This window comes from Engystomops pustulosus, chromosome 3, assembly GCF_040894005.1.
Source record: "Engystomops pustulosus chromosome 3, aEngPut4.maternal, whole genome shotgun sequence".
NCBI classification, from domain to species: Eukaryota; Metazoa; Chordata; class Amphibia; order Anura; family Leptodactylidae; genus Engystomops; species Engystomops pustulosus.
The window spans coordinates 217,513,929-217,533,076 of record NC_092413.1 but is presented as its reverse complement, the minus strand read 5'-3'; the positions used below and the strand labels follow the sequence as shown (position 1 = coordinate 217,533,076).

Genomic DNA, 19,148 nt, shown 5'->3' with positions numbered 1-19,148 from the left:
TACATACAGCCGCCTCATCTCCAGTAACACAGCTACATACAGCCACCTCACCCCCAGTAACACAGCTACATACAGCCGCCTCATCCCCAGTAACACAGCTACATACAGCCACCTCATCCCCAGTAACACCGCTACATACACATGCCTCTCCAGTAACACAGCTACATACAGCCGCCTCACCCCCCAGTAACACAGCTACATACACATGCCTCTCCAGTAACACAGCTACATACAGCCGCCTCATCCCCAGTAACACAGCTACATACAGCCGCCTCATCCCCAGTAACACAGCTACATACAGCCGCCTCACCCCCAGTAACACAGCTACATACAGCCGCCTCACCCCCAGTAACACAGCTACATACAGCCGCCTCAACCCCAGTAACACAGCTACATACAGCCGCCTCATCCCCAGTAACACAGCTACATACAGCCGTCTCATCCCCAGTAACACAGCTACATACAGCTACCTCGCCCCCAGTAACACAGCTACATACAGCTACCTCGCCCCCAGTAACACAGCTACATACCGCCTCACTTCCCCCCAGTAACGCAACTACATACAGACGCCTCATCCCTAGTAACACAGTTACATACAGCCGCCTCGCCCCCAGTAACACAGCTACATACAGCCGTCTCATCCCCAGTAACACAGCTACATACACATGCCTCTCCAGTAACACACCTACATACAGCCGCCTCATCCCCAGTAACACAGCTACATACAGCCGCCTGGCCCCCAGTAACACAGCTACATACAGCCGCCTGGCCCCCAGTAACACAGCTACATACACATGCCTCTCCAGTAACACACCTACATACAGCTGCCTCGCCCCCAATATACACACATACAGCAAATACACACACATTCAGTATATACAGCATTTTCACAGACATACGGGAAATACACACACATTCAGTATACGGAGCATATACATACATACCACATACACAGCATGTAAACATACATCATATATATATATATATTTTTAAATCTGCACATATATATGCTTATACAAATATATGCGTGTATAAAAACAGTATATACATATATACAGTAGATGCATATATACACAGTATATACATATATAGACAGTAGATGCATGTATACACATATACACAGTATATACACATATACACAGTAGATGCATATATACACATATACACAGTATATACAAACATAGACAGTAGATGCATATACACATATACACAGTATATACATATATACACATATACACATATACACAGTAGATGCATATATACACATATACATAGTATATACATATATAGACAGTAGATGCATATATACACACAGTAGATGCATTTATACACATATACACAGTATATACATCATATATAAACACAGATAAATACATATGTAGTGTATACTTACCCTTTTAGGATGACTGGCTGTCGGGTCAGGCGGGTCTTCGGCGTGGGGGGGTCGGTCGGTTGCTGGTTTGGATGTTCGGCCGGGTAGTAGGAGCGGAGGTCAGCCGCTTGTTCCGCGGGGGGGGGGGGGGGGAGCGGAGGACGGCAGCTGCTTGTTCTGCCGGGGGAAGGGGGGGGGAGAGCGGAGGACGGTCGCTGCTGCTTGTTCCGCCGGGGGGAGGATGGACGGCAGCTGCTTGTTCTGCCGGGGGGGGGGGGTTGTAGGGAGAGCGGAGGGCGACCGCTGCTTCTTGTTCCGCCGGGGGGGAGGAGGAGCGGAGGATGAACGCTTCTTACAGCGGGGGGGGGGGGGCGATGTGGTGGATGCGAGCGGAGGAAGGCCGCTTGATCCGCCGCTGGAGGGGGGGGGGTGCGAGGAGCGGAGGACGGGCGCTTGTTCGGGCGCGGGTGGGGGGTTTGGAGTGGAGGAAGGGCGCTTGTTCCGCTGGTGGGGGGGGGGGAGCGGAGGACAGCCGCATTTCTGGGGGGGTTGGGGAGCGGAGGACGGCCACATTTCTGGGGGGGTTGGGGAGCGGAGGGCGACCGCTTGTTCAGGCGGGGGAGGGGGGGTTGCGGAGGGCGGCCGCTTGTGCGGGCTGGGGAGGACGAGCGCGAGCGGGGTTACGAGCGGGCGGGGAGGCGTAACCATGCAGCGAGTTGGGCGGGCAGGGAGGTGGGAACCTGTGCGGGGAGGCGGTCACCTGTGTCGTGGTCGGGCGGACAGCTCTGGGAGGTGGCGGCAGAGGAGCCATGGCCCAGGGGGGGTGATCTGGTGCGGGCCCCCTGGGGGGGCAAGATGGTGGGGGCCCCGGGGCTCTAGCCCCGGGAGCCCCGCCTATAATCCGGCCCTGGCTAGGGAAAATTTTGGCATTCATTATGGGAGGCCTACTGAAAGTTTGTCTGGCTGCCCCCTTAATGATATGTAGTGGTGTGGCCAGGCACTGCTAACGACCTCCTCTGATGTTCCTTCCTAATTTGGTTTAACCAGATTGGATTAACCAGTTAATTGCTGTGACAGGCACCTCCACACCTTCATTTGTAATGTCCCGTTGGACTGGTCATTACTAGGGTTAACTCCAGGTTAGCTGGTGGGAGTTTGGCCATCTTCCCCCATGTCACCTTTAGGCATCCTAGCTCTGGAGTTCCGTTGATATTTATCCTTTGCTGCCGCCTACTGACAGAACGTAGTAACGACACCTGCAGTATAATATTTCTATTGTTGAAGGGTTTAGATGTAATGTTGATGTAAAAGAAGTTATCCGGGTGTTAAAATTTACTTAGGGCAGTGCTGGGGTGGGCTATTCAAAAATAATAAACATCTACCTACCTGCTGATGTCCCACACCACGGTCCGTCCCCTCTGTGTGCCGCTTTGATTACAAGGGCGCACAGGCAGCTTCCCATCCGACACCATCTCCCAGAGCTTACAACCCTGAGAGATAGGGACGATGGGAGGAGCCGGCCACATCGCGGCCCGGAAGTTCCCTGTGCGCGGCTTCTGTGCCCCTGTAAACAAACAGGGGCACGGATCGAATTGGCCGTGGCGTGGGACATCGGAGGTGCCGGACGAGATAAGTAGATGCTTATTATTTTTAAATAGCCCGCCCCAGCCCGGCCATAAATAATTTTTTATAACCGGGTAACCCCTTTAATGTTGCAATCTTTGTTTTTATTTTTTAGCAGAACCCAGGCTGGTGATTGGTTGATAGTTCTGCATGCTTTGGAATTAGCTCTGCAAAAAGTTTATAAATAGGATCTAATTCCAAGGCTCTGGGACAATCAGTCCTTGTTGTTCAATCTTTCTGCTGATTCCTTCACAGAGATACCGCTCTCCCATGAGGAATCTGTGTCTCTGCCTGCTGATTCCACAGAGACTACTGCCTTGCTGCCCAAGCAGCAGAGTCAACTACTTGACTAGGCTTGAGGTACTCCTCTAAATTCCGCACCCACAGCCAATTATTCCGCCACCTCGCGCGTGCCTGCCGGAAGCCTGTTACCTGCTGCTGCCTAGGACTGTGCACCATTAAAGAAAATCTACCACTAATCTATATGAAAATTAAAATACTGATATTCACCTATTGTCCTGTTCTCCATGATCCCAGTGATGGGGTTTAACCTTGACTCTCCGGGATTGATGTCCAGCGCTCCGGGCTATTAATTATTCAGGCCTCTCGCCTTCACACCTTATTCACACATCACGTCCCAGCGCTCCAGGCTGCTTTTTATAATTTCTTTTCTTTCAGGTGATCCTGGTGAGTCGAGCTTAAAGGGGGTATTATCACTAAGACAAGTTTCTTACATGTCCTCAGATTAACAAAATAACACATTCACTAATTCACTGATATTAACAAAATGCCGCATTTCACAGATATGATTCCAACCTGTCTCTATCAGTCCTGCTGTGCACCATTTCGATTACCCTAGACATGACCCTGTAACTTCTGACTTAGGGTCCGTTGGCGGCCATTTTGGATTTTTGTGTGAGATCCTGGAGCAGAGTTTTTGTCTGTCTCTGCTGTGTGGCTGTAGCCCCTCCCCCTGCAAGGAGCTCAGAGACTCACTGATTACATCCTGTCAGCACATCATGAGCAGAGAGAGAGGCTGCAAACTACAAGGAGATAAGTGAACCAGGGGAAGAGGGAGGCAGGCACATGTCTGTGAGATGTAGCAGAGCTGTGTGTCTAATAGGCATCTAATGGATTCCATGATCTGTGAGATGTAGTAGAGCTGTGTGTGCAATAGGCATCTCATCACCTCTGACCTTGTATCCTGATAATGTAACCACATTGTCACCCTACAGAACTAGATGGATAATAATGTATCTGCTTAGAGAGTCCCCACCCTGATAGGAGCTGATGTGAGTTACTTTTCAAGAATTCTGTCTTCAAGTGTGATCCCTGCCCTGCCGCTAACACCACGGGCCTCCCCTTACCACCTTCCAGACACCTTAACACACATGCACCAGGAGTACCCCAGTGGGGTTACCTTCTCTATCATGCGGTCTCCCCCTGCTCTTGCATCTCCCCGCCGGCCTTGATAGGCGTGGACAAGGTCTGTTCTGGTGGACCAAGCCACTGGCGCTAGGCCACACTACAAGCCACTCGGGTACCAGGGAATCGATCTGCCCCCACACTGTGGTCACAACGTAGTGGAGCAATCGCACAGTCTCCTAATCCGAATGCAGAATAATAAGAATAAAAAATTTACAAAAATATAGTTTTGACCACAAATTTGCAAAAATACCTTATTGATGACGGATACTTTTTTGCTACAGTTTAATAAATTCCATCTGTACCTAAACCAAATTCCTGTCTGTACCACCGCCTAATCTCCTGGGATTTTGGGAGTCTAAACCCCTCTGCGGTCTGTATGTAGAGCGCCTGCATTTGGAGGAGCACATAATTACGGGAGCGCTGCCATTACCTTCGTAGATAGACTTTCTTCAGCATCACGACACACTCAAAAATAACACCACAGGTTTTAGATCCTGCAAAGCTCTGCAAGAATCCCGTCTGCCCAGCTGGAGAGAGCTTTAAATGGGACACAAGAGGAACATAGACGTCCCAAATAAAAATGGCAGCAGCTCTCGTGGCCAGAAAATGTTGTAGAATTGGCCAAATGTGACTGTGTGCTTATGGAAGTGCATCTGCTCCGTCCTGCCATCCCCAGATACCGCGTGGTAGAGGCATTTTTTCTTATGTAGTTAGGCTTGACATAAAAATAAAATATTAGATACAAGGTCACTGTGTGCTCGCACCTCCTGCCGGTGACCATCCAATATTCGGACAATAATGAAAACAATGGGGCACATTTACTAAGGGTCCGAATCGTGTTTTTCCGCCGGGTTTTCCGAATTTTACCGTTTTACGCCGAATTGCCCCGGGATTTAGGCGCACAAGATCGGATTGTGGCGCATCTGTGCTGGCTTTCACGCGACAGAAATCGGGGGTGTGGCCGTCAGAAAACCCGATGGATTCGGAAAAACTGCGGAATTTAAAAAAGAATTTGTGTCACAAGAATAGCACTCACATACACCGAGACGGAGGAGGTGAACTCCGGCGGACTTCAGCAGTGACACCTAGTGGACATCGGGCGCATGACCTTAGTGAATCCCGGTAGAACCCGAATCAGCATCGGAGAACGCGCCGCTGGATCGGGTAAGTAAATCTGCCCCAATAATATATTGTAATTCTAATTACACTTATTTTCAGTGCACACTCATTGGCCTGCTGTACTTTTTGAGAATTTTTGTAAATAGTTCATGATGCCGTTACGTCTTATGATACTGATGTGTTGACCTTGGACACTTTGTCAATAATTTTTTTTCCTCATGGGATATCCCTCCTGATACTCTAAAGCAGTGATGGTGAACCTATGGCACGGGTGCCAGCAGTCGAACTAAGAGCCCTCTCTGTAGGCACCCAAGCGCAAGTGAGAACATGTGGAAAGGGACATTTTTGAAGCTCCCACTGGTCCCACGCTCTCCATTTTTATCTGTATCGGTGTCCTCAAGAAGACAATATGATAAAAGTTGTGTCAGAAAGGTAGCAATGAGTTACGGGCACTTTGCGTTAAATAAGTGGGTTTGAGTTGTACTCAGACTCTAAAAGGTTCACCATCACTACTCTAGAGATTACAGATGGGTCCTAGGGTCTTCACTCCTTGACAATACCAGCTTTCTCTTCTACGAAACCCAAATTTAGCTGTGAGAAAAGCTAAAGAGGGAAGACTAGTAGATAGCTACCAGGGGCGGATTGCCATGGGCCCTGGGTAGTATGAATATTATAGATCCTATAAGTCTACGAGTCACTTCTTACATCTGGTACTAGAATCAGCTTCTTGGGGAATGGAGGATGTGTTCCTTCTGGATCTATGGAGGAACTTCAAAGGTCCTGAAATGGCTCTTGTGTACATGTGTATTGAGAGCAAGAACAGATGTAGGAGGATTTCATGGGTGAAGGTCCTTCTCTGTATAAAAGTTGGTGGGTGGTTTGGGTGGACATGTCCCCGTAAAAGGCTTGGACCCCGGGCTACTGCCCAAACTACCTGTATTATAATCCACCATTGGTAGCTACATGTCCTTGACCACTGTCCACAACATTAACCATTCATCATGGGAGTCGGGTGACCCTAGACTACAGCTGGAGCCAGATGCAGACTAGTCTTTCGGTAGAGGATATCCAGACGTATTTGAGAGCTGGGCCTGTAGTGTGGTCGGGCAGCTGAAATTCTACAAATTGTTCTGTCTGTAGTGTATACTACCAGGAATGCTGGGTGTAATTCCCCTTCCGTTCAACTACTTTGGTCCTCTCCTTTGGATAGGTCATTAGTAACATAGAGATGAAAATAAAAACATAAATTGGAAGTACAAAATGGTTTCGGCAGTGTTGGTCAGCCATCTAATGTCTGTGGAGATATCCCCATATTCCTCACCTTCCATAGTGGAAGAAGGGTGGGCATAATGGGTTAGCCCTTGCTTGATCCTTTGTTCTGGAAAGATGGGAAATAATAGCTTCTCCTTATATACTCATCCAAGCTCTGCTTTGCGTTAGTGTTTCTTAGCATTAGAATAATATTAGGGCAATGCTGGAATTACAGGCGCTTTTTGGCCTACGGTGACGTGTTGATCATTTCCATCTGTCAACCTCCCACGGAGACATTTATCACAAAGAACATGTTGTGAACCATCCATATGTTTATATATTACCAGAATACACTTCAGTATCGCTGTCACGTGTTAAAAACATTTACGTACAACATCAGTGATGGAATCTAGAACATGGGATACAGTCAACAATCTTTCCACACAAATAGATGGATCTCCTGGATCTCGTTTCGCTATTGTAACAGTCGGCAGGTGGTGGATCCTCTGTACCACCAGATCGGTTTGCCTTGGGACTTATTCGAAGGGTGTTCTTGATGGTTTCCACCCTTTACCACCCTCTAGACTTAACTGCGACAGGTTCAGATGTCCTCTACCTCTCTGAGTAGTCCGCTTAGTGGTGGCTGGGTCAAGAGATACCGGGGTTAAAGCAGAGACTAGTCACAGACAGGCTGAGGTCAGAGCAGGCAGAGGTCAGACACCCCAAAAAATCACTTCTGTCCATAAATAAGTTAATATAGAAGGCACACGATGATGACCAGGGAACCTGTTGAAGGTCACACAATTTGTACTCAATATTCTAGTTCTGGTCTCTTAAGTTGACCATAATATTAACGTAATATTGACTGCCTTGAAGTGTAGCTACTTCCATAGCTGCGCTCTTAGCGCTCTGCATTGAACTGCTCCACAACCAAACCCCTCTGCTCTGAGGAACTGAAGCCTAATACAACTTTTACTTAAAGTATATCAGAGGCAAAGGTGTATAGTACTGTACCTTAATGTAGAAAGGGAAATCTCCAATGGGACTGAGAGAAGCTACAATCCTCAAATATAAACTATTGAACTAAAGAGTAACGTTCGATTTCAGGCTCCATATCTCATCATCATCTATAGCTTTGACCGTGAGACTACCATCATTGTATAGGCCATCATTCTGACAATCTCATACATTACATAGCCAACATGGGTTGAGGTTTAGGGACAATGGGGACCAATCCAGTACCTCTACTTCATTGTCACTTAACCATTTTGGGGATCCTTGTCCAGCTGCAACAGTATGTCCCCCTTCGCATACCTACAGTACTCAAGTGTACGAAGAAACTCATCTTGCAAGATACTCACACATAGTTCATTATTGAGACCCCCATTGATCCAGGCCAAGTATCCAAAGCTTTTAGTCATTTTGATGAGTTGACTTGTTAACTCGTGGATGTCCATCTCTTGTCTTTGGAACGGATAGACGAACGTCGCTTCATATTCTTCCAGCTGTGATGTCATAGGATGCACTTTGGCAATTTTCTTGGTCGACAGATCCCTGAGAATGAACAGAGAGTCTACCATCACAGTAAGACCTCGTAGGAAATTCGAAATGTTGTCCACATGAAAAACAAAATTGTACGTCTGTTCTCCACATTTCAGGAATAGAGATGTGAGAATCGATCACCCCACTCTGCCAAGTGCTGGCTGCTTAGCAACATAGGACATGGTCCGGTGATGACGACACTGGATCTTCACAAGAAAACTCTGCCCTCTTAAGTGCTGCTATAAGTATACTTACTCACCACCAATACATCCGGACCTGCTGGTGGTAGAAGACCTTCTCAGAGGTCACCCAAGGAACTTTTCTAACATACTAAAAAATTTTTAGGTCTACTACCTCTGCAAGAAGACTCCGACATCCTCCATGCTGATATCCTTACTTGCCACCAACACTTCTGGTAGTAGACTTGCAAATATGGAAACCTAGGCCTACATTTTCAAAGCACTAACCTACAAAAATTACTTTGCCACTTTTTGTCTTGGTTCTACCTAACATAATGGGGCACCTTACTAAGGGTCCATCGGACGCATTTCCGTCGGGTTTCGCAGGTTTTTTTCCGATTTGCCCTGAATTGCCCCAGGTCTTTGGCGCACGCGATCGGCTTGCATCCGTGGACGTTGGACAACCCGACTGATACGGACAAACCGCGGAATTTAAAAACCAAATTGTGTCGCAAGGTCAGCGCTCACATGCACCTGGAAGAAGAAGCTGAACTCCGGCGGACCTCAGCGGGGGAAGCGACGGGTGCAGGAAATTGGATGCATGATCATAGTGAATCGCAGCAGCTCAGGATCCTCGTCGGACATTCCGGATCGGTGGCATCAACGGGACGGGTCAACGGCGGCCCCAATCTGTTGGCAATTAGTGAATGCTTCAAGGGTCATGACATGGGCATCTAACTGGAAAGGGAACTAAAGGTGCCTTTGTCTTTGAGTGGATCCTTCACCATTTTGGGTAAGAGCCTGCCCAATCCGTCTCGCTAAATGACTTGACTTCCTGGTTCAATTGGGATCATGTGACCACTGCAGCCAATGACTGGTCCTTATGTTGAAAAGTGGTGGACAACTTGATGGAATGCAATAAACATTATTGCTGAATTAGTTCTGCTGGACTTTGCCAGAGTCCATTAGATTTGCTTGACTTCTCCTGACTATCCCCAGGTACATGCACACAGCTATACACAGCGTCAGTACGAGTAGAGTTGAAGGATTGAGCATGTTGTAATGCAATATGTCTGATCCTTTTCCCCCTGACATTGCACAGACAACCCAGAATGAGACAAAAATACTAATCAAAAACAGTGGGTTTAACCAATGCTATCAGGAGGGACCCAAAGTCTCACACTAGGATACCCAATGATTTTCCATTGTATCCCAGAATTATACTCTGCCTTATTCCTCCCTCTCTCTTATGAGCTACTTAAGCACTATGAAGGCAATCATAAATAGCTCATGCTAATATATTCTCATTCTCTCCACCTTACCCTGCCCACATATACCTCCCACATATAAGCTGTCACCAAAAACCATCAATCTCGCAAAAACAAATTTATTTTTTTATGTGGGAAAAAGTAGAGTGTATGTAAAATGTGTGACATGAATATGGAACAGGTTCCAGAGCCAAGAGAAGCTTCTACCTCCCAGCTATGGATGATGCTTAGGCCTTGAATGATTGGACTGAATCATTATTGGACTTGAGAAGACCTGGCTAACTGGATAGTCCACATCTCTCTCTTGTTTTTTCGTCTGCTACTTTATCTCACTTTTTCCCCGTGTTAAATGTTTTTTTTTTCCCAGATCTCTTTTTGCGACATTTGTTGTAAATGTCTCAAAAATGTCGCACAAATGTCTCAAGTCAATTCTTTCCATTTTTTAACGTTTTCCTTAAGTATAGTTCTGCCAAAACACGTCACAAATTTTAGACAATTTGAAAAGATAAATGTCATTTGCGACATTTAGAACATTTGGAATAGAAGATAAATGCGTTTTACCGATGATGTCTGGGCGGAGTCCACATTTCAAAAAGTCCCCAAAAAGGTGCAAAAATTGCAATGCGCCCCCCCCCCCAAAAAAAAGTAACAAAAAAGGAAGAGAAAAAGGAAGAAAAATAAAGATAAATGACCCCATGTGACTGTAGCAGGGCAGAGGGGTGCGGGCACAACAGCAAGGGGCTTGTTACCAGCGGGTCACAGGTTGTCCTGTCCTAATATAAAGACTACACCGCACAGGTAGCTGCACACAGGGCTTCAGATAGTGTTAGGATTCCCAACATAGTGGAATCCTAACACTATAGTGGAAAGTTGTCCCCTTCCCAAATACAAGGGCAACACGATTATAGGCAGCTGAATAGGAGAAAACTGCATAGACAGAGCTCGGAAGGATGGTAGCACTATACATATATATACAGTATATATATATATATATATATATATATATATATATATATATATATATTATATGGTCATCTGCCAGAATCCTATTTGTCAGGTATAGCACGATACCACCATACAGGGGCCATATAATGGTAGATACTGGTCACGCACAGCATAGCCGAATACAGGCCAATCTACTATAACGCTAGACGTTCTCTCCTCTTCTGTCTGCTCCAGACCAGCATCATGTCTTCTCCTGACGAGTGCAGAGATTATTGCTGAGACATCTTTGACCCCGCAATTCATAAGACTACAGACATGTTCAGAAATCAAGAATGTCCAGACTTTTCCCTCTTTCTCATGCAGACTTCTCCCTATACCCACCCTAAATAACACTAAATATTCCCATGGTCTCCACTGCCCAATTGACACTTTGGGGCTCATTTACTAAGGGTCCGAATCGCGCACTTTTGTCAGGTTTCTCGCCGATTTCTGATTTGCCCTGATTTTGGCACACGTGATCGGATTTTGGCGCATCGGTGCCGGCTTTCACGCGGCAGAAATCGGGGGGCGTGTCACAAGATCAGCACTTACATACACCGGGATGAAGAAGGTGAACTCCAGTGGACCTCGGCGCAGGGGCGACACCTGCTGGATATCGGGCGCACGGACCTTAGTGAATCCTGGCAGACCCGAATCAGCGTTGGAGAACGCACCGCTGGATCGCGACTGGACCGGGTAAGTAAATGTGCCCCATTGTTTCCATGGGTCCTACCACTGACAATAGGATACAACTGATTCAGACCATTATGGAGGTCGAGGCCCCGGTGGACATACTGCTAGAGTCCTCCCTTGAAATCTAGCACAAATACAGAATACTTATACTATATACATAGCACTTACACATGAGGTATATAAATATTCAATATGTGTCTCACATGGCCGCGGTGGATCATTGGTCGGTATTAGAAGTTTTTTCACCTATTTGACGTCTTACTTTTTCATGACCTTGAATAAATTGCCCTGAGTGCTGCATCCCGGCGTCAGTGGATTGTTAGCTCTGTCAGTCACAGATCTATTAATGTACAGCGCAAAAGATAATGTAATTCCTTGTTATTTTTGGCCTCTTAGAAAGCCTCTTGACATTTCCCTCACGTATCTCTCAAGCTATAGATACAAGGATTTTTTTTTTCTTCTACCGGTTCATTTAAATATCCTGTAAATCTTGCGGATTGTAGAGGTTTCCACTTCATGAATAAGTATAATTGCCTTATGAATTAAGTTTTATTTGACACTTTTTTTCATTGTAAATTTAAAGGGGAACTCCCCAAAATGTATATTTTACAATATTGGTGCACATTTACTTACACGGTCCAGTCACAATCCAACGGCGCGTTCTCCGACAAGGATTCGGGTCTGCCGGGATTCACTAAGGCAGGTGTCGCTGCTGCGCCGAGGTCCGTCTGAGTTCACCTGCTTCTTCCCGGTGCATGTAAGTGCATGTTTTTAAAATTCTGCAGTGTTTCCGAATCCGTCGGGTTATCCGACGTCCATACCCCCGATTTCTGTCGCGTGAAAGCGGGCAATGCGCCTCAATCCGATCGCGTGGGCCAAAATTCTGGGGCAATTCGGCTCAAATCGGAAATCGTCGGGAAACCCGACGAAAGTGCGTGATTCGGACCATTAGTAAATGAGCCTCATTATGTGATTTTGAATTCACTTCTCTTAATGCTTATTTTCCCATAAGTAAATTAATATTTTTTATTCCTGATTTGTTCCCGAGTTGGATTGGTAGGGGTAGTGAGCCCTGATACTAATCCACTCCACTGTCCCTGTCTTCTTGACTAATGTCCTAAACAAGAACCCATAAATGAGCAACGATAAAAGGTAAAGAATGTGGAAGAGGAAAGAAAAAGGAGAAACCAAAGTCACAACAATAAAGTGGCCCTTTACCAAACCAGGGTGAAAGGGAAGTCAAAAAAAGATGGGAACTAGAGTCCATGCGCATGAACAACCTCTGACCTCTGTGCTATGTAGTACATGATGGCCTTCCTGCTGAAAATCCTGGGACATACATAGCATCAGGATCAGCCTCTTGAGTCATCTCCTCAATTTACGACATAGTGTACCCCTTTTTTTTTCTTCCTTTACGACTGGGATTTTGCATGTTGCAGCGATTACCAGCTGTGTGACTAGGCAGTTGCCAATTGGGAGGGGCTGGAAAGGAGCAGTTCCCCCCCACTCTTGGGAAACATGTGACGTTTTCAAATATATGAATAACTACCAACACTTGGGATTGGCTGTAGAGGAGCAGGGGGCGTCGCTAAGCCCAGTGATGTGTGTTTTCATATATTTGAAAAGGTCACATGGAGTAGCTGTTTCCCAAGGGTTGGGGGGGGGGAACTGCTCCTTTCCAGCTCCTCCCAAAAGGCAACTGCCTAGTCACACAGCAGATGCTAATGAAAGGTACAATATAACAGATCTTTTTTTCTGTAAAACCAATTTTTAATACAAAAAAACTTTGGCAGTGTATGTACTATGCTCTGTGGGGACTGGGGGAGTGCTAATAAGGGGTCTCCTGGTGACAGGTTCCCTTTAAGAAATAAGACTAAAATCTCCCTAACATATGTATGTATACCTTGGCTTTTATTTACTTATCCTACTCTTGACTGTTGTTATCTTTTCAGTTATGTCTTCAACCTGGTTGACCTATTGGATCAAGAGCAAGTCTTTCCAACGGGAAGGTGTCCATGTAGCATCAGGAGAAGACCAGGATCATCTCAGAAAACTGATTGCCACAATCAAGTTCCAACAACCACGAGGATCATCGCCTCTGAGACACTCTGAGCGTTTGATGTGTTGTCCATGGTGCTGAACACAGAGCAGCAGGAGCTGGATAAACTCACATGAGAATTTTTGTGCTGTACGACTTTTGAACAATGATTTGGGAGAAAATTCTGGAGTTTTTTATTTGCTACATGACACCTCCCTGTTGTTAGAACTAGTCCTTGCTCCAAAATGATGTTTCCATGATGGTGGCCATATTCCGGTGATAAGAGGTAGGCCCCCTCACCCACTACAAATTTTATATTGTAAAAAGCGACAAAAATCGGGTTAGATTTTGGGTTAGATTGTTGCCACCTGCCCAATACAACAAAGTATCTTTCAGTGTCGACCAGAGACTAAACCAGGGAGCACCGGCGTAAGCTGGTTCATCTTCGACAGCCATGAGGCATAGGGCCACATTTATCACTTGTTTTTTCTGTTGTTTTTGCGCCTTTTCGTTTAGGCGCACCGTTTTTGCGCCATTTTTGCGATTAAACGTCAAATTAGCCGCGCAGCTAAAATAACCACCTTTCCCTCATCTATCGTTCAATTCCAGATGTTTTGCTGCGCCTAATGATATTCATCACGTGCGACTTTTGCATTTAGGCGCAAAAAACGGGCGCAAAAACACTCCAGCTCGAAGGTGGCGTTATCTGAGAAGAAAGCACTGAGCCCCTTTGCAGAAGAGCTCATTTCTAGCAGCAAAGATCAGCCACACACCAGAACATATAATAGATACATTAGATACACTGCAGACAGGAGCTGCAGACTCTATTTACAGTTCATCACCTTCTATTTACAAAACATTCTGCAAAACTCTGAGCTCACAGCAAGAGCAAGAGAAGTTTGCACAAGTTTGCAGATACTAAAAACAAGTGTCCCCCATGTAATTCTGCACAGTGTCTGAGGGGGATACTGTGCAGAATTACAGGGGTGCAGCAGGAGACCAGCACTGTGGGATCCCCTCCAGGAGAAGCCCCTGCTGAGGAGGTCACTGGGTGCAGGGTGTCACACACCTGGGTGCTGCTGAGGAGGTCACTGGGTGCTGGGTGTCACACACCTGGGTGCTGCTGAGGAGATCACTGGGTGCAGGGTGTCACACACCTGGGTGCTGCTGTGAGTGTTATCTTCATTCTGGGCTGTGGGAGAAGCAGAGAGGAGCTTGTAGCAGGATCACATGTAAGTGCCCGAATCTAACATTGCGCCTAAACTGCGCCTAAACTGTGTTAAAGAAAAGTGATTAATAAGAGGCAGAAAATATACTTATCACAGATGGTTGTAGCTTGTGATAATTCTGGCAAAACAGTGCGCCAGAATTTAGGCGCAACTACTACACTTAGGCGCACAAAAGTGATAAATGTGGCCCATAGTGTTTTGGTACATTGGGGCAGATTTACTTACCCGGTCTATTCCCGATAAAAATTGTGGCGGTTTCTCCGAATCCATCAGGTTTTCGTTCAGCCACGCCCCCCGATTTCTGTCGTGTACACGCCAGCGCCGATGCGCCACAATCCGATCGCGTGCGCCAAAAACCCAGGGCAATTCAGGGGAAATCGGTGCAAATCGGAAATATTCGGGTAACACGTCGGGAAAACGCAAATCGGGCCCTTAGTAAATGACCCCCACTGAGTATTAAGCAGTATTTACCTACCAGACAGTGGCATAACTTGAAGCTACCGGGCCCCAGTGCAAAATGTGTGCCAGACCCCCAAATATAATGGGGCACATTTACTTACCCATCCCGTCGCAATCCCCGCTGCGCATTGTCCAACGAGGACATGCGTCCAATTTCCTGCATCTGTCGCTTCCCCCGCCGGAGTTCACTTTCTTCTTCTTCCCGGTGCATGTAAGTGCTGATCTTGCGACACAATTTGCTTTCTAAATTCCGCGGTTTGTCCGAATGACACCCACCCGATTTGTGTCGCATGCAAGCCGGCACCGATGCGCCACAATCCGATCACGTGCGCCAAAAACCCAGGGCAATTCAGCGAAAACCGGAAAAAAAAAACCAAACCCAACTAAAATGTGCTGTTCGGACCCTTAGTAAATGTGCCCCAATGTATTCTTTATAGTCCTAGTCTTCTCATATAGGAAAGCTACACCATATGGGCCCCCTAGACTTCTTGGGCCCGGTTGCGACCGCACCCTCTGCACCCCCTTAAGTTACGCCCCTGCTACCAGATCAGACAAGTCATTGGTCTACTTTGGTCCAGAACACAGACATACAAGTCGTGCCTTGGTTTCTATTCCGTGGGCAGTGCCGGGAATTGGGACTTTTTAATTGCCCTGGTTGGGCGCGGAGAAGGTGAGACCGTGCAGTGGGGCGGGGCATGCAGTTCCTGCGCCCCCTGAGGCAATTCTAGGCCAGTGGTGCTGGGCTACCTCCTGATAGATCCAGCGCGTGCTGGAGGGCGGGGGACCATCATGTTAGCACCAATGTATAAATAATGTACTCCATTGACTTGCAAATGAGTCTTTAATTACAAAAGTTCTGCAGAACATCCCCAGAACTCGTCCGATCAGAATCTTTAACTTGATCTGATTTTTTGTTTCTTATATTTTCCAAGAACGACATCTTGATCCCATGTATTCGTGCTACCAAATCCCAAAAACATTGGCTCATAGGCTTACCGTGTTGTAGGCATAGTAAATGCCTGCCTGAGATATTGGGATAGAAGATTAGGAACAAGTAAAAAAAAATCAATCATTTTGTTGGGTTATTATTGACCATAAACCTGAAGATACCAAATAATGGTAGAATAAAAGGACAGAGAAGTGCGTCTGTGATTTCTTCTAAAAACAGCGCCACACTTGTCCACAGGTTGGCGGTGGTATTGCAGCTCTTTTCCATTCATTTAAATAGAACTAAGTAAAGTGCGGAGGTTTAACGTATCAATTAAAAATCCCATTGGCATCAATGTAAATTTCATGTCATCAGTTCAGTTATAATGACGGCGGCTGCAGCACTACTAACGCATTGATAACGGATGTTACCATTTTACATTGAAACAGTGTCAGTTGTTTTCTATCAGTTATTACATCAGTTTTTTACATAGAGAGATTATATAGATATTATAGATATTGTTAATCTCTACATATATAAATAGATAACTAGTTAGTGTGAGTTGTGTGTGGCAGGAACATCTAGGGAGCGGTAAGTATCAGTAGTGGAATAAAATGTTGGCGGTTTGGATGACAGCTCAGGGCCCAAGCCTTCTGGGGGGCCCATAACCAACCAAACCCCCCACCAAATTTTATATCTAGAAGGACCTTCACCCATGAAATCCTTGCACATCTATTCCTGCTCTCAATACACATGTACACAAGAGCCATTTCAGGACCTTTGAAGGTCCTCCAAATGTCCTGAACCCACAGATGGACGCCTCCTCCATTCCCCAAGAAGCTGATTCTAGTACCAAGTGTAGGAAGTGATCCCAGACCCATGGCGGTCTTATCCACTCCTGGTCAGCATACACTCTTGTCAGATAGATGGATAGTTAGGAGATAGATATGAGATAGACAGATAGATAGATAGATATGAGATAGATATGAGATAGACAGATAGATAGATAGATAGATAGATAGATAGGAGATAGATATGAGATAGATAGATAGATAGATAGATAGATAGATAGATAGATAGATAGGAGATAGATAGATAGGAGATTGATAGATATGTGATTGATAGATAGATAGATAGGAGATAGATAGATAGATAGATAGATAGGAGATAGATAGATAGGAGATAGATAGATAGATAGATAGATAGATAGATAGATAGATAGATATGAGATAGATAGATAGATAGATGGATAGATAGATGGATAGATAGATAGATATATAGATAGATAGATAGATAGATAGATAGATAGATAGATGGGAGATAGATAGATAGATAGATAGATAGATATGAGATGCATAGATAGATAGATAGATAGGAGATAGATAGATAGATAGATAGATATGAGATAGATAGATAGATAGATAGATAGATGTGTGTGGCGGGTTGTGTGTGGCAGGAACATCTGGGGGGTAGCATACACTCTTGTTAGATAGATAGATAAATAGATACTTAGATAGATTGAAAGGAAAGAAAAAAAAAACGGACAGTCACTTATCATAAGTCATCAGTTATGTGCAGTTTATTTATCCTCCCTTTTATCTTTTTCAACAGGAATTCTGATGGTAGTGTGAGCTTAGCCTTTATTGCAATACCCGACACAACCCATGGACAGGGGGGGGGGCGCTGTACTTTTCTGACCCTGGGTAACCCCTGTGATGCACCTTTTATAGTTCATTGTGGTTACGTTTCGGGCGTTGGTGGACATAGAGCGGGCAGCGTTGTCCTATTTAAGCCTCGCTCTGTAGGAGACTTTGACATCCTTTGGACCTTACTTGCATATTGGATTATTACCCGGAGCTGAGCTGCTCAGCCCTGGTTGGGTTCTGTTGCACGCAATGTTACTGCGCTGCGTCCATATTACCTGAAATCCCCCTCGCAATCCAGAGCAACCCCAATGTTAGTGGAACACGTCCTTGCCGAGCTGCGTCACATGGAATCAGCCGTCCATTCTGCTACATTGTCGCAACGTTCCGGAATAATTTATGTTGTTGCTGTGCGTTATGTGATTTTAGCTACTAACACAGTCATTTTTTTTTTTTTTTTTTTTGCCAAAGGGCATCTTTGGCAAAATGCAACAACTAGATCCTTGGTAGCGTGATGTGTCCTCCCGCTACGCTGCAAGATTTTCCTCCAGACTCGGCAGAATACCTATAGAACGCGCGTCCGGATACTCGCGCTGGATGTAAATGCAGCCTACGGCTCCGATCTGTTATGTTAGTTGTGAGAACGTAATGGGGACAACGTTAGCCTGGAGAATTGAGAGCACTTTATGAAAAAATAAAAATATAAAAAAAAAAAATTCCTCACTAATGGATGAGTCTTATTGGATTAATGAGGTTTAACCCTTTCCGCGCTCGCGTGCCTTCCAGCCTCCAGTTGGAAGAAGAGAGGATTAAAAATGCAGGAGCATTAATTCAGAATTTCACTAAAGGTTTATGAAACAGCCCTGGGCTCCTAAACCGCTTAAATAAGGGGGCCAGAAAAAAAAAAAATAGACCGGAAAAAATTTATACAACGTCCACGGCAAATGTCAACGTGGGACGCATTAAACATCTTCATTCGAGTAGAAGATCCTGACTTTTATTATGTATTTGGATCGTGACCAAAATTCCTTTAAATGGGTTAAAATTCCTTCAAACGCAAATTAATTTGCATAAATTTGTTTACTGGGGGGTTCGCCTATAGAAAATAGCTTTAAAAAATTAACTATTGTAATTTTTGGGGGTTCTTTTTGTGTTCGGAGCTTCGTAATTTCCGAATTTGTTCGCGTTTACGGTGTTGTGGCACTTACGTCATGCGTTGCACCAAAAAAAACGGTGCAGTCGCTTAATGGACGGTTACTAGATATAGCAATGACGTAAAGCTATTGAGTCGGCAAAAAATATTTCATGGAGACTCGGAGAAGGGGCCTTTACTGGGAATGTCAATCAGGCCTTGGATTTTCGGCAAGGAAAGGGTAAAAGTTAAGGCCGGTC

At 45.6% G+C, this 19,148-nt stretch overlaps 1 long non-coding RNA gene across 1 annotated transcript in view; it reads left to right on the top strand.

Annotated features, from left to right (window-relative positions):
- The window catches only part of LOC140122703 (uncharacterized), a 30,668-nt gene extending 12,235 nt beyond the window's left edge, over positions 1-18,433 (top strand). Inside the window, exons 2-3 of the long non-coding RNA XR_011854357.1 lie at positions 13,412-13,783; positions 18,228-18,433. This is a non-coding gene — a long non-coding RNA (uncharacterized lncRNA). The remainder of the gene's footprint in view (positions 1-13,411; positions 13,784-18,227) is intronic.
- Positions 18,434-19,148: the final 715 nt, after the last annotated feature.